This window comes from Hyperolius riggenbachi, chromosome 6 (genome assembly GCF_040937935.1).
Source record: "Hyperolius riggenbachi isolate aHypRig1 chromosome 6, aHypRig1.pri, whole genome shotgun sequence".
Taxonomy (NCBI): Eukaryota; Metazoa; Chordata; class Amphibia; order Anura; family Hyperoliidae; genus Hyperolius; species Hyperolius riggenbachi.
In genome coordinates, this window is record NC_090651.1 from 330,537,854 (window position 1) to 330,549,795 (window position 11,942).

At 46.6% G+C, this 11,942-nt stretch overlaps 1 non-coding gene across 1 annotated transcript; it reads left to right on the top strand.

The window, feature by feature from the left end:
• Nucleotides 1–10,314: 10,314 nt before the first annotated feature.
• Nucleotides 10,315–10,506, top strand: LOC137523225 (U2 spliceosomal RNA). The gene has a single exon (XR_011022570.1). It is a non-coding gene; the product is annotated as a U2 spliceosomal RNA (small nuclear RNA).
• The last annotated feature ends 1,436 nt before the right edge of the window (nt 10,507–11,942 follow it).

Sequence of the window (11,942 nt, forward strand, 5' to 3'; positions counted from 1 at the left end):
TGTGCAGATAATTTCTTATTAAACAGCGGATGGGAGGAAGAGAGGAAAGCCAAGAAATGGTTATCATGACAGATACTCAAAATGTGCCATGTAAAAGCAGCCAACATTCAGTCCAGTACCTGGCTTGCCACTCTCAAATTGTCCACCTATGCTGGATAACTTACTGGTTAAGGCTGGGTGTTTTGAATCCATCTCAAGCCAGTATGTAAAACGGTGAGCCTTTAAAGTGAACCTTTAGCTTTTTCCGCATTCCCGACTGCGATATCTATGCGTTCGTAATGCGGCAACACGCATTTTTGTACGCGTTGCGGCCCGCAATAGCACTAATTGCAGTCGGGAATGCGGAAAAAGCTACGCATGGCCAGTCCTGACTGGCCTGTCGGCAAAAACCAAACTAGCTGGCAGCGGGGGACCAGAGGATTAGTGAGTGGCTGCGAGGGCACAGGACTGCTGCAGGGGGCTGGTAGAAGCCCCAGGTGAGTAACTTTTTTTTTTTTTTTTTTTGGCTTAAGGTATACTTTAACGTATACTCCATGGTCATTAGGGAGCCTTGCCCAAAGTGTACCAGAGCTGTCACATAACAAAGATTTGATACTCACCCGTGGCCTCCTCCAGCAGCATAAGTTTGTCTGAGTCCCATGCCGTTCAGCCGCAATCAGCACCGGTAATGGGCTCAGTCGCGGCAGTCTGGGTCTACTGTGCAAACTGCGGGCGAATATCAAACCCTTCATTATGTGATCTCTCTGGGTTTCCTTTAAGTGGCTGTAGCCCTGTAACGCTGAGTCTGCCAAGAGAAAAGCACAATCTAAATCGTCGTGGGTTTTTTTTTTTTTTTTTTTAAGCAAATTCACTTCTGATCTATTGAACACTGATGAAACCGCAAGCACTGTACATCACAACTGCGTGCAACACATTGGCCCATAGGATCTTTCTCCATGCTAGCCCTGCCCTTCTCGCACAGAGACTGACATGTCTAACTCTCCACTAGTGGTGATCATAATCTGCTAAATATGATTATGCAAAATGGCATTGTTCACAATTACGGACATGCGCAATTACTTTTGGCATTCAATTTATTTTGCGTAATTATGCTAAATTTCACATTTTTGTGCCAATTTTTAGCATTTAAAGAGACTCTGACGAGAGAAACAGCAGCTCTGATACTTACCCGGGGCTTCCCCCTGCCCCATAAATGCATCTACAGTAAGTCCTGAGATCTGCCGTTCAGCTGCGGTCATTTCAGTTACCAGCCTCAAATGCAGATCTAGAACTCGCCATAACTACTTAAGTTCCACATTTTAATCACTCTTACTCTAGGAACCCTTTCCTAAATAAATGACTAAAATGTTTTTCCTCAGATCATGAGTTTTTTTTTTTTTGTTTTTTTTTTATTGCCCTTTGTATGTAGATCTTCTCTAAGGTGTCTTTTTCTCAGACTAAATAAGCACAGTTTAGCTAACCTTTCCTCTGTTCCTAGTAAGTGAGACCTTCCATCCCTCTAATACATTTTTCCCAAATTCTTTGCATTACGATTTTGCGAAATTAATGCTCATCACTGCACTCGAGGCATTTTAAAGGAAATGGAAGTAGGGAGATTGGGTGTTAGATTTGCAGGATAGTGAGGGATCAAGTCACGTTTCTTCAACAGGGTAAACGGTGCCCTTTTTGAAGCCTGAGGTAGAGATTTGACGGGGAGGTGAGGACTGGAGCCAGGTCAGGGAAGTAGGGGTGGAGTTTCAGATGGGACAAGGGGGCAGGAAGTGGCAGGGGTAGTTGCTGGTAACTGGTTCACCTCCTTAACCATGACAGGAGTGAACTAGATTGTGGTGAGGGTAAGGTGTGGGCACAGTCTGAGGCTCAGGTCTTCTGGGCTTATGCCTCACCTTGCCATGGCTGTAATCAAGCACAATGGCTCAGCAACATGGAATTCACATAGCTGAGACACTAATTACCCTACCTGTGCATAGGTGAGGTTGCCTGCAAAACATGTATTGTTGGGAGTCACAAGTACAGGTTTGAGAAACGCTGCTCTAGATGGTTCAACTTGCCCTCAATTTGGGGATATTTACCAGCAGCTGAACTCATGGGAGTCTATCCATATAGTGAATATTTTGGGCAATAACTCCTCATAGCACAGGCCACACAAACTCACAAATACTGTCAGTTCTGTCACCGAACTTTTCCATGAGGGCTCTATCTAATGTATGAAAGCGGTCTGCCATGACTTTAATTCCACCCCAGCAATCTGCTCCTCATTTTCAGAGGGATCCCAGTTAGTGAAGCCATGTTTACTGGACAGACGAGCACCACTTTTACTGTTTATTCTATAGTGGAGATATTTTTCTACTGGCACATAAAGGGTTTGGGCTCACTCATAAAGGAATATGTACTGTAGATCTTGCTGTTGAGGGTGAGCCATACGTTTATGATGGGCATTCAGCTGCATTTTTTGCATATTTACAAATCTGTTACATTGTATTAGTGCCACCTGAGTGCTGATGTGACTGTTCTGAACAGAAATAGAACTTTGAGTTTTCTGCTGAAGGTACTAAAATCTAATTTTCAAAATTTACGGTGGTTAGGTTGAACCACTTCTGAGTTTTTAATGCTGTTAGGAAATTTCAGGAAGTTTGAAAATCTCTCCAGGAGGCAGAAAAAGCAAGAATTGCTCAGTTCCCAAGTCATCCACTTAAAGGACAACTGAAATGAGGTATATGGAGGCTGTCATATATACTTTTTTAAGTCCAGAAAGCTTTAGGAAAAGGTAAAATATATCCAATAAAGATAATGACAGACATTAAAAACTCTAAACACTTCAAACTCTTATCAAAACTAAAACCAAATCTTAGAATTGATACGCCCCCCCCCCAATCCATACTGTGTATTTTCCATTTCTCTTGGCACTAATGATGGCTTGTAGTATTTTGTGATAGTTGTGGATGAGGGATTCCATTCTCTCAAATGGCAAAGCTACACATTTCTTCTTGGCCATCAGCTGCCTTATCCTGTAGTTTCTCCTCAAATTGAGTCATGTGACATTGAGCTCAGGAGACTGATGGTCACTCAAACTTTTTTTACTTTTTATTATTTTATTTTTCTCCTGTAGCCAATGAGCAAACTTGGCCTTGTGTTCATTATCATGTTAGAAGTTCAAAGTATGTCCCATGTGCAGCTGTAGTGCTGAGTGCTAATTATCTTCTAGTATTCTACATTCATTTTGCCATCAACTGTGACCACATTCCCTGTGCTGCTGTAGCTCACACCCCAAAAACATCAGAGGTCCACCTCCATGCTTCACAGTATATAGAAGTTACAGGCCTTGTTAACTCCTCACCAAATGGTGTCTGAGGCCAAAATTGCCAAATATTCATTTAGAGTAATGTGACCATAACATTCTGAAATGTTTATGCTTGTCTAGGTGCTGTTTTGCATATTTTAAGCAGGCTATTTTTTTTATTGGCACAGTAATATCTTCTAGCAACTTGCCATCCAGCTCCTTTCTCTTCAATTGCCTTTTTGTGCATTTTGAAAGTGAACCCAATTATTATGATTTATTAGATTTATATAGCACCAACATATTACGCAGCGCTGTACAATAAAATAGGGTTAGACAATAACAGGGGTGACAGAACAATACAGGTAATAGCAAAAAGATACATAACACAATGCAGACATTAGTACAATGCCAGATCATAAACTGGAGTGGTAGTGGTAAAAATTACAAGTTCCAAATTCTGGGTAAAGTGCACACAGTGAAGTATGATACACAAGGGGAGAGGGCCCTGCCAAAGGCTTACAATCAAGACGGAGGTTGGTAACACAAAAGGAGGGGGTGCAGCAAGAAGTTATTGGCAGAAAGGATTAGGGTAGTGTTGAGTCGATGTAGGCCTCCTTGAAGTGAGTTTTTAGTGCTTTTTTGAAGGTGGGATCGAGCCTGATGGGCAGTGGGAAAGAGTTCCACACGATGGGGGCAGCTGTAGTGAAGTCCTGCAGTCGTGCATGGAAGTGCGAGATGCGTGGGGTGGTTAAGAGGAGGTTGTTGGAGAAGCGAAGTGGGCGGCCAGGTGTATATCTGCTGACCAGGTCAGAGATGTAGGTTGGGCAGGACTTGTGTATGGATTTGTAAGCCAAACATAGGATCTTGAAGCTAATTCTGAAGTGAATTGGAAGCCAATGAAGGGATTTGCATAGGAGTCGTGGAGACAGAGCGGTGGGAGTAGATGAGTCTGGCTGCTGCGTTCATGATGGATTGTAGGGGGGGGGGGAAGGCTATGCGGTTTTGAAGGAGGCCTGACAGGAGGGAGTTGCAATAGCCAAGGCGTAGCAAAGAAATGAACAGCGCTACTTAAAAACAGATGAATGCTTACCTGCAAAAAAGTGCAGACCCCACTCATGGGATACAAATACACAATGAGCACACATACAACCTGTCTACCACTTGGAGGATGTTTCCACTAACAGCTTGCATGCAATTTGTTAGGTACTCGTCCCTCCCACTGTCGAAGTCTTTCCACCATGGGAGGGGACCTAACACTAACTAAATCCTACCTATGCATATGCATAGCCTGGGCGCGCTACCAGTAAAATTAAGAATTGCGCAGAAAAAGTGGGATCAGTGCATCACCAGGCCGCCTCTGAATGGCCTCAGCTCAGAGATGCGCTGAGCCCCCCCAGAGACTACAAACGCACCTTGAACCCAAACAGAGGCTCTGCATATACACCAAAGAAAAACTAACAAGTGGGAGCAGCTGACCAGAATTAAATCAAACATAGCAAAGAAATGAACAGCGCTACTTAAACAGTTTTTTTTTTTCTGCGCAATTCTTAATTTTACTGGTAGCGTGCCCAGGCTATGCATATGCATAGGTAGGATTTAGTTAGTGTTAGGTCCCCTCCCATGGAGGAAAGACTTCTTCGACAGTGGGAGGGACGAGTACCTAACAAATTGCATGCAAGCTGTTAGTGGAAACATCCTCCAAGTGGTAGACAGGTTGTATGTGTGCTCATTGTGTATTTGTATCCCATGAGTGGGGTCTGCACTTTTTTGCAGGTAAGCATTCATCTGTTTTTAAGTAGCGCTGTTCATTTCTTTGCTATGTTTGATTTAATTCTGGTCAGCTGCTCCCACTTGATAGTTTTTCTTTGGTGTATATGCAGAGCCTCTGTTTGGGTTCAAGGTGCGTTTGTAGTCTCTGGGGGGGCTCAGCGCATCTCTGAGCTGAGGCCATTCAGAGGCGGCCTGGTGATGCGCTGATCCCACTTTTTCTGCGCAATAGTCCAGGCGGGAGATGAGGGCATGGACAAGGAGTTTGGCAGTGTCTGGGGTCAGGAAAGGCTGGATCTTGGAGATGTTGCGTAAGTGGAAATAGCAGGCTCTAGCTACGGTTTGGATGTGGGAGGTGAAGGAGAGGGCTGAGTCCAGGGTGACACCCAGGCAGCGGGCTTGTGTGGTTGGATGAATGTGCCATTGACAGTGACGTAGAGGTCAGTGGGGGGGGGGGGGTGGGGGTGAGGCAGCACGGGGCGGGAAGATTAGGAGTTCAGTCTTACCCAAGTTTAATTTTAGGAACCTGGCAGACATCCAGGATGAAATAGCCAAAAGGCCAGAGGATACCTTCTCCATGGTGGTGGTGGAGAGGTCAGTGGTATGGAGGTAAATCTAGGTGTCATCTGCATATAGGTGATGAAACCCAGAGAGGAGATGAGTTTTCCGATGGAGGCAGGGTAAATGGAGAACAGCAGGGGACCAAGAACAGAGCCTCTGGGGACCCCAACTGAAAGTGGGATGGAGGCTGAGGAACCATTGAAGGAGGTCTTGAAGGAGCGATTTGAGAGGTAGAACCATGCTAGGGCAAAGTCTTGGATACCCACAGATTGCAGGGACTGGAGTAGCAGGGAGTGAGCAACAGTGTCTAATGCTGATGAGGTCTAGGAGAAGGATAGTGTATTTTCCTTCGGCCTTGGCAAGCGTAAGGTCATTGACTACCTTGGTGAGGGCAGTCTCGGTGGAGTGGGCTGATTGTAGGGGGGCACTGATTGTAGGTGGGTCAAACATGGAGTTGGAGTCAAGGTAATGGGTCATGCATTGGTGGACTAGACGCTCCAGGAGTTTAGATGCAAAAAGGAGTAGGGAGATAAAGCGGTAGCTGGATGGAAGTGAGTGGTCTAGTGAGGGTTTTTTTAAGTAGGGGGAAGTACAGTGGCTTGTTTGAAGTCAGAGGGGAAGGTGGCCGTGGAGAGGGAGAGGTTAAACACAGGTGAGGACAGGAGCCAGAACAGGGAAACGAGGACAGAGGCAGTTGGATGGCATAGGGTCTAGGGGGCTGGAGGTGGCAGGAGAAGTGGCTAGGAGACGGCTGACTTTATCCTCTATGATAGGAGTAAAGGCAGTGGGTGGGGTGGGGGAGAGGTATTGGTGGAAGAGGAAGAAGTGGTGGAGTGGAGGCATGAGATTTCCCGTCGGATGCTGGCTATTTTGTCAAAGTGGGTGGACAGATCAGTGGCTGAGAGGAGTGGTGGGGTTAAGGAGGGAGTTGAAGGTGGTGAAGAGGCGCTGAGGGTTGGAGGCTTGGAATCCGATCAGGGCAGCAAAGTATTTTTGTTTAGCATCAGTTAATGTGGCATAGAACAGCTGCAGGTTGGCCTTGTACTCCAAGATGCTATACCCAAGGTGCTATATGGAGCCTGCCATATTGATTTCCTTTTTAAGCTATACCAGTTGCCTGGCATTATTTATTATTATTATTATTATTATTATTATGTGCTGGACAATATATACAAGGATGACTGACATAACCAAGGTTATACAACATAGAACAAAGTTATACAAGGCAAATTGTACAAAATACATGATCATGCAAGTATGGGCTGGACAGGTAGGGCCCAGTAATACAAGTACAGGCTGTCATAGGAAAGGATCACATGATGATGTAGACTACAATAGGGAGGGGAGAACCCTGCCATAGGCTTACAATCTAAGGAGGGGGGGGCGGTGGAAACACTAGGGCTGTGGAGTAAATATTCAGCAGAGGTACTGTGGTAGTGGGTGGGTAGGCCATCTTAATGAGGTGGGTTTTGAGGGCTTGCTTGAATGTGTTAAAGGAGGGAGAAAGTATGATTGGCGGTGGAAGGGAGTTCCAGAGGGTTGGGGCGGTTCTTGAGAAATCCTGCAGGCGCGCATTGGAGTTGGAAAGGCATGGGGTGGTAAGATGAATGTCGTTGGAGGACCGGAGGGGACGATCTGGTGTATACCCGTGAATAAGCTCTGACGTAGGTTGGGCAGGTTTTGTGCAGATTTATAAGCCAGGCATAGAATCTTGAAACTCATCCTGAAGCTGATATGGAGCCAGTACAGGGATTTACAGAGGGGAGATGCAGATGCAGAGCGGTGCAAAGAATGGGTGAGTCTTGCAGCTGCTGATCCCCTGCCTCTTAATACTTAGTCATACTCTTCATAGTACAGGCCACACAGAGCATATTTTTGCACAATGCTCATGCTTCATTTCATTGATCATAATATAATATACCTGGAAAGATGATGTCCACATCAGATATAATGCATTGAGATCGCTATATTAACAGGATGAACTCAGACCAGCACTCTGTATAGCGTTTGACTCTGACATGCTCCAGTGCAGCTTGTGGTGTTGGACTTTTTTCCTCCTAAGCTATGGAGCAGCTACATATGACTTGGGACAAAACTCTTCCCTTGCGCAGGGGCCCCAACCGCCCCGATTTCGGCGGGACGGTCCCGATTTTGGGGGGCCATCCCGCTGTCCCATGCTGCCCTCCCCCTGGTCCCGGCCGCTGGGGAGTGAGTGGGAAAAAAAAGATCGCGGCACCAGCCCGGTATGCGGCATGGATCGCCGCCGCTATTACACTTCTCTCCCTCCCTCCCCCTCCCTCCTAATGTGCCCCCCAGTGTCCCCTTCCCCCCCGCAGAGTAAAATGGGCAGCGGAGCGGGCAGTAAGTCTTATCACTGCCTCTCCGCTGCGTACCGGGATCTCCACTGCTCTTCCTGCTTCCTGTGACGTCACAGGAAGCGGGAAGAGCAGAGAGCTCCCAGTACGCAGCGGAGAGGCAGTGATAAGACTTACTGCCCGCTCTGCTGCCCATTTTACTCTGCGGGGGGGAAGGATACTGGGGGGCACATAGGGAGGGAGAAGTGTAATGGCGGCGGCTATCTATGCCGCATACCGGGCTGGTGCCTCGATCTCTCTCTGCCCGCCCACGGCCACCCTGACCCTCCTCCCCACCCACTGGCACCCTCACAGCGCCTCCCCGTTGGGAGTAATTGAGAAAAAAAAACTTTTTGTGGGCGTGACTAGGGGTTGGGGGTGTGGCCAGGGGCGTTGCCTAAATGTCCCATTTTTTTTTTTTTTTTAATCAAAATGTTGGGAGATATGCTTGCGTATCAACAAAGTTTGAGACAGTGGTTATTTTATGTTTGGGGAAGCATAGCAGGGGAGCACACATAGCATTTACACTGCTTGCATCCAGGAGCGTTACTACCAGGGAGCAATCCCTGCAGTGGCAGGGGGGGGGGGGGAGCTGTAAGGCTGCCGAGAGACTTTAACATTGGATACAGCTGATATACGGCTTGCTCTGCTTCTGCAAAAATCCCGGCAGTGTTAATTACTATTCCCTTCCAGGTCCACATGGATGGTGGGGAATTATGTACTTCGGCTGCTGGCGGCTAAATTGGTGTTTCAAAAGTAACTTAAGCTTAGTCTTCTGACGGCGCTGAAGTTACTCGCTGTACTCGGCTATAGCCGTAATTCCTATTATGGGCAATGGTGGTGCGTGGCTGGGCCCAAATCCCCTTCGCTGGTTTAACAGCGCTCAGGCCTGGGATCTTCCCCCTTTGCCACCTGCACCAAGGGTATGAGGGGTCCTCTTGACACCCAAAGGTTTGGAGGACCCCAACTTACCATGTGGTTTCCCACAGTTGGGGACAAGTCCTAAGGTGTCAGGAAGCTTCCGAGCCAAAAGGCTGGGGGAGATGCATAAGTGAGGCTAAGCATACAGGGGGCCTCAACTACTATTTTACTCCCTTGCATAAAGGGGTCCATCCTTCAGATCAGGTGTTTTTGTGGATACACTTTGTATGGGTGTGATTACAAGGTCCACACCTGTTTTATGACCCTTGTAAGAGGCAGGTAAGGGAAAGGGGGTGACACTGACCATTGGGTGCCCACCAGTTTTGCTGGGGGACCCCATGATTTCCACTGGAAATTGGCTGGATTTCACCCTTTCAAGTAGCCTGGTGCAATAAAACTTTAATGAAAAGGTTTTCTTAATGCTGGGAATACACCATACCTTTTTTGTTTTTGGTTTTGTTTTCCTGGCAGATAGATGGTTCAATAATTTCCGACAGGTCTGATCGCATCTCCAATCACTTTTCAGATTGATTTCTCATAGAAGTGAATGGAAAATAATATAAGCGATTTTCGATTCCACTTTCTGCTCGATTCTATCTGATGGAAAATCGACCGTAAAACTGCATTGTTCCCAGCATAAGAGTATGAAGAGGTTGGAAAGGATGTGTTGAGCATTTGCATGTCACTGCATTAAGTTTTTTATGAATTGATAAAAAAAAACGGTCCCTAAAATTTAAAGGGGGGTGGGGTTAAATTGTGAAGGGCAGAAATGTTGTAAGCAATATTTTGTAAGATAAATTGAAATGCAGACTAATGGCTAAGACACATCAAGCGCTTTTCTGACCGCTTTTTAGCCATCAGCACTTTCTGATGGCCAATATATTCTATGGCACTGTATAGAATAAGAAACCAATGGTATACAGTGGTGTAACTGCGAATCATGGGGGCTCCAGCAATACTTTTATCCACCACCCAATGTTCTCTTGTCCCCCCCTTGGCGCCCATTGTGACCTTGAGGGCTATTTCACAAGGGTCATAAAACAAGTGTTGCCATCATGGTCTTTACACCCATTACAAGTGTAGCCACAAAAACACCTGATCTGAAGTATAGTCACCTGTATTGGAGGAAGGAAAGGTTAGAAAATATTGGGGGGGGGGGGGGTGTCCGGGATTGGCTCTAGGCCCCCTGCAATCACAAGGTGTGCTCCCCTCTAATTGCACCCCTGGGTATGTACAAAATACTCATACACAATACAGAATTGGTAGACCTAGTGATTACGAGAGAAAACAAGGAGGGGTAATGTACAGCATACTGTATATACCTAAAGGTCGTGTGTTTGTTATATTTAGTAAGCACAACTTGGCCAGAGGTTGAGGGAGAATGGTCTAAGTTTAAAGTATTCTTGTTTGGAAAAAATGAGTTTTGAGGGAGCAAAACCTTCTCAACCTTTTGGCTAAGATCAAGTGTAGTACCTGTTCTTGTGCAGGGCTGGTTCTAGCTACACTGGGGCCCCAGGGCAAAAGTAATCTCTGGCCCCTGGTACCTCCACCCCCCCCCTTTCATGACTGCCTCTAGGCAGATCTCCCCGTTGCTCGCTTCTACGCAGGGGGCTGGGTGGATAATACCAAGGTGCACTGCCCCTAGGCTAGCAATCCAGAAGCACCTGAAAGATACAGGGCTTGGGAAACCCTGTGGGTTAGTACAGCAATTTAATCTGTGCACTTAGCCTTACTCCTGCATTTCATGCCTTCTGGGTAGGGAGGCTTAAAGTGCAATTCTGACTGCAAGGTCAGGGGAGCCACCTCAGACCTATGTGGGCAACCACTGGGCAAGTTAAGGCCCGACAATCCTCCAGGTGTTCTAAGACGTACTGCAAGCACCCCCCTTCCCCTTGCATCTATGGCAAAGTGGGAAGCTCCAACTCCCAGCTTGAAGAGGTCTAAGACTAGAAATCCCTGATGGCCCCCTGACCTCTCCAGCAATCTCTCAAATGGGTTGGGGCAATAATTGGAAGCCAAAATGGAGTAACGTACCATCTGGAGACCAATGTATATTGTGTTGAGTTTCTGCGCAAAGTACCCTAGGTCTGAACATATCTGCTGCCATATCGTATCACAGAAGATATGGCCTGAATTTTCCTTCTAAAAGTCTGCAAAACTAGTGTAATTCTGGTTGGGACCATGATTGTCTGTCTTTTTATTCAACTGAGACAGTAGCTTGATAGGTCTGCAGTGTTGAAATATTTCTTAATCGCGACGTGGGGGTGGTGGAGCTGGCCAGTCATACCCAGTAAAGATTTAGAGGTGTGTACGGACCCTGGGTTACTTGCGGATGAGGTGTAATTGCTAGCACCACCTACTAGCCTATCCAGAGGCTTTGCTGTTCATTTGAGGCTTTTAATTGATTTGTGTGTGTGTTTGTGTGTGTGTTGCCAGGACTGAATGTATATAAATTATTTGCAGAGTAAGGCCCCGTTCACACTGCACGCGTTTCCAGCCGCGTTTTGGAAACGCGTGCAGGTGGCCGACACGCACGACATCAGACATTGCATAGAGTGCAATGTCTGATCACACTGCATGCGTTCCGGACCTGTGCGGTCCGGGAACGCATGCTGCACGCATTTTTGTAAAAACGCGTGGCTGTCCCATTCACTTTAAGTGAATGGGATCAGCCACGCAATGCACAGACGCACATGACGTGCGTTGTGTTCTGAACGGAACGTGCCTGCGTTCTGTGATGTTAACGGGGCCTAAAGGTAGCCATATATCAGACGACTCGGCGGCTGATCGACTGTCCTATTAGATTATAATTGAATCTAATGAAAATGTGTTCTGCCAAGTGTGTGCCCAACCAACAATGTGACCAATTCCAGGATGAAAATTGTTCGCATTGTCGATCGCACATGCTGCAAGGTGTTGGACTGACTTGCTTGATTGGGTGCACAGTGGTAACAGTGTATTTCAGCATGAAATTGATCTGAAATCGGCCTGTGGTGTATGGACAGCTGACAGACCTCTTATCAGATTTGATTAGAGAGGTTTGTCTCGGTTTACTCTGCCCA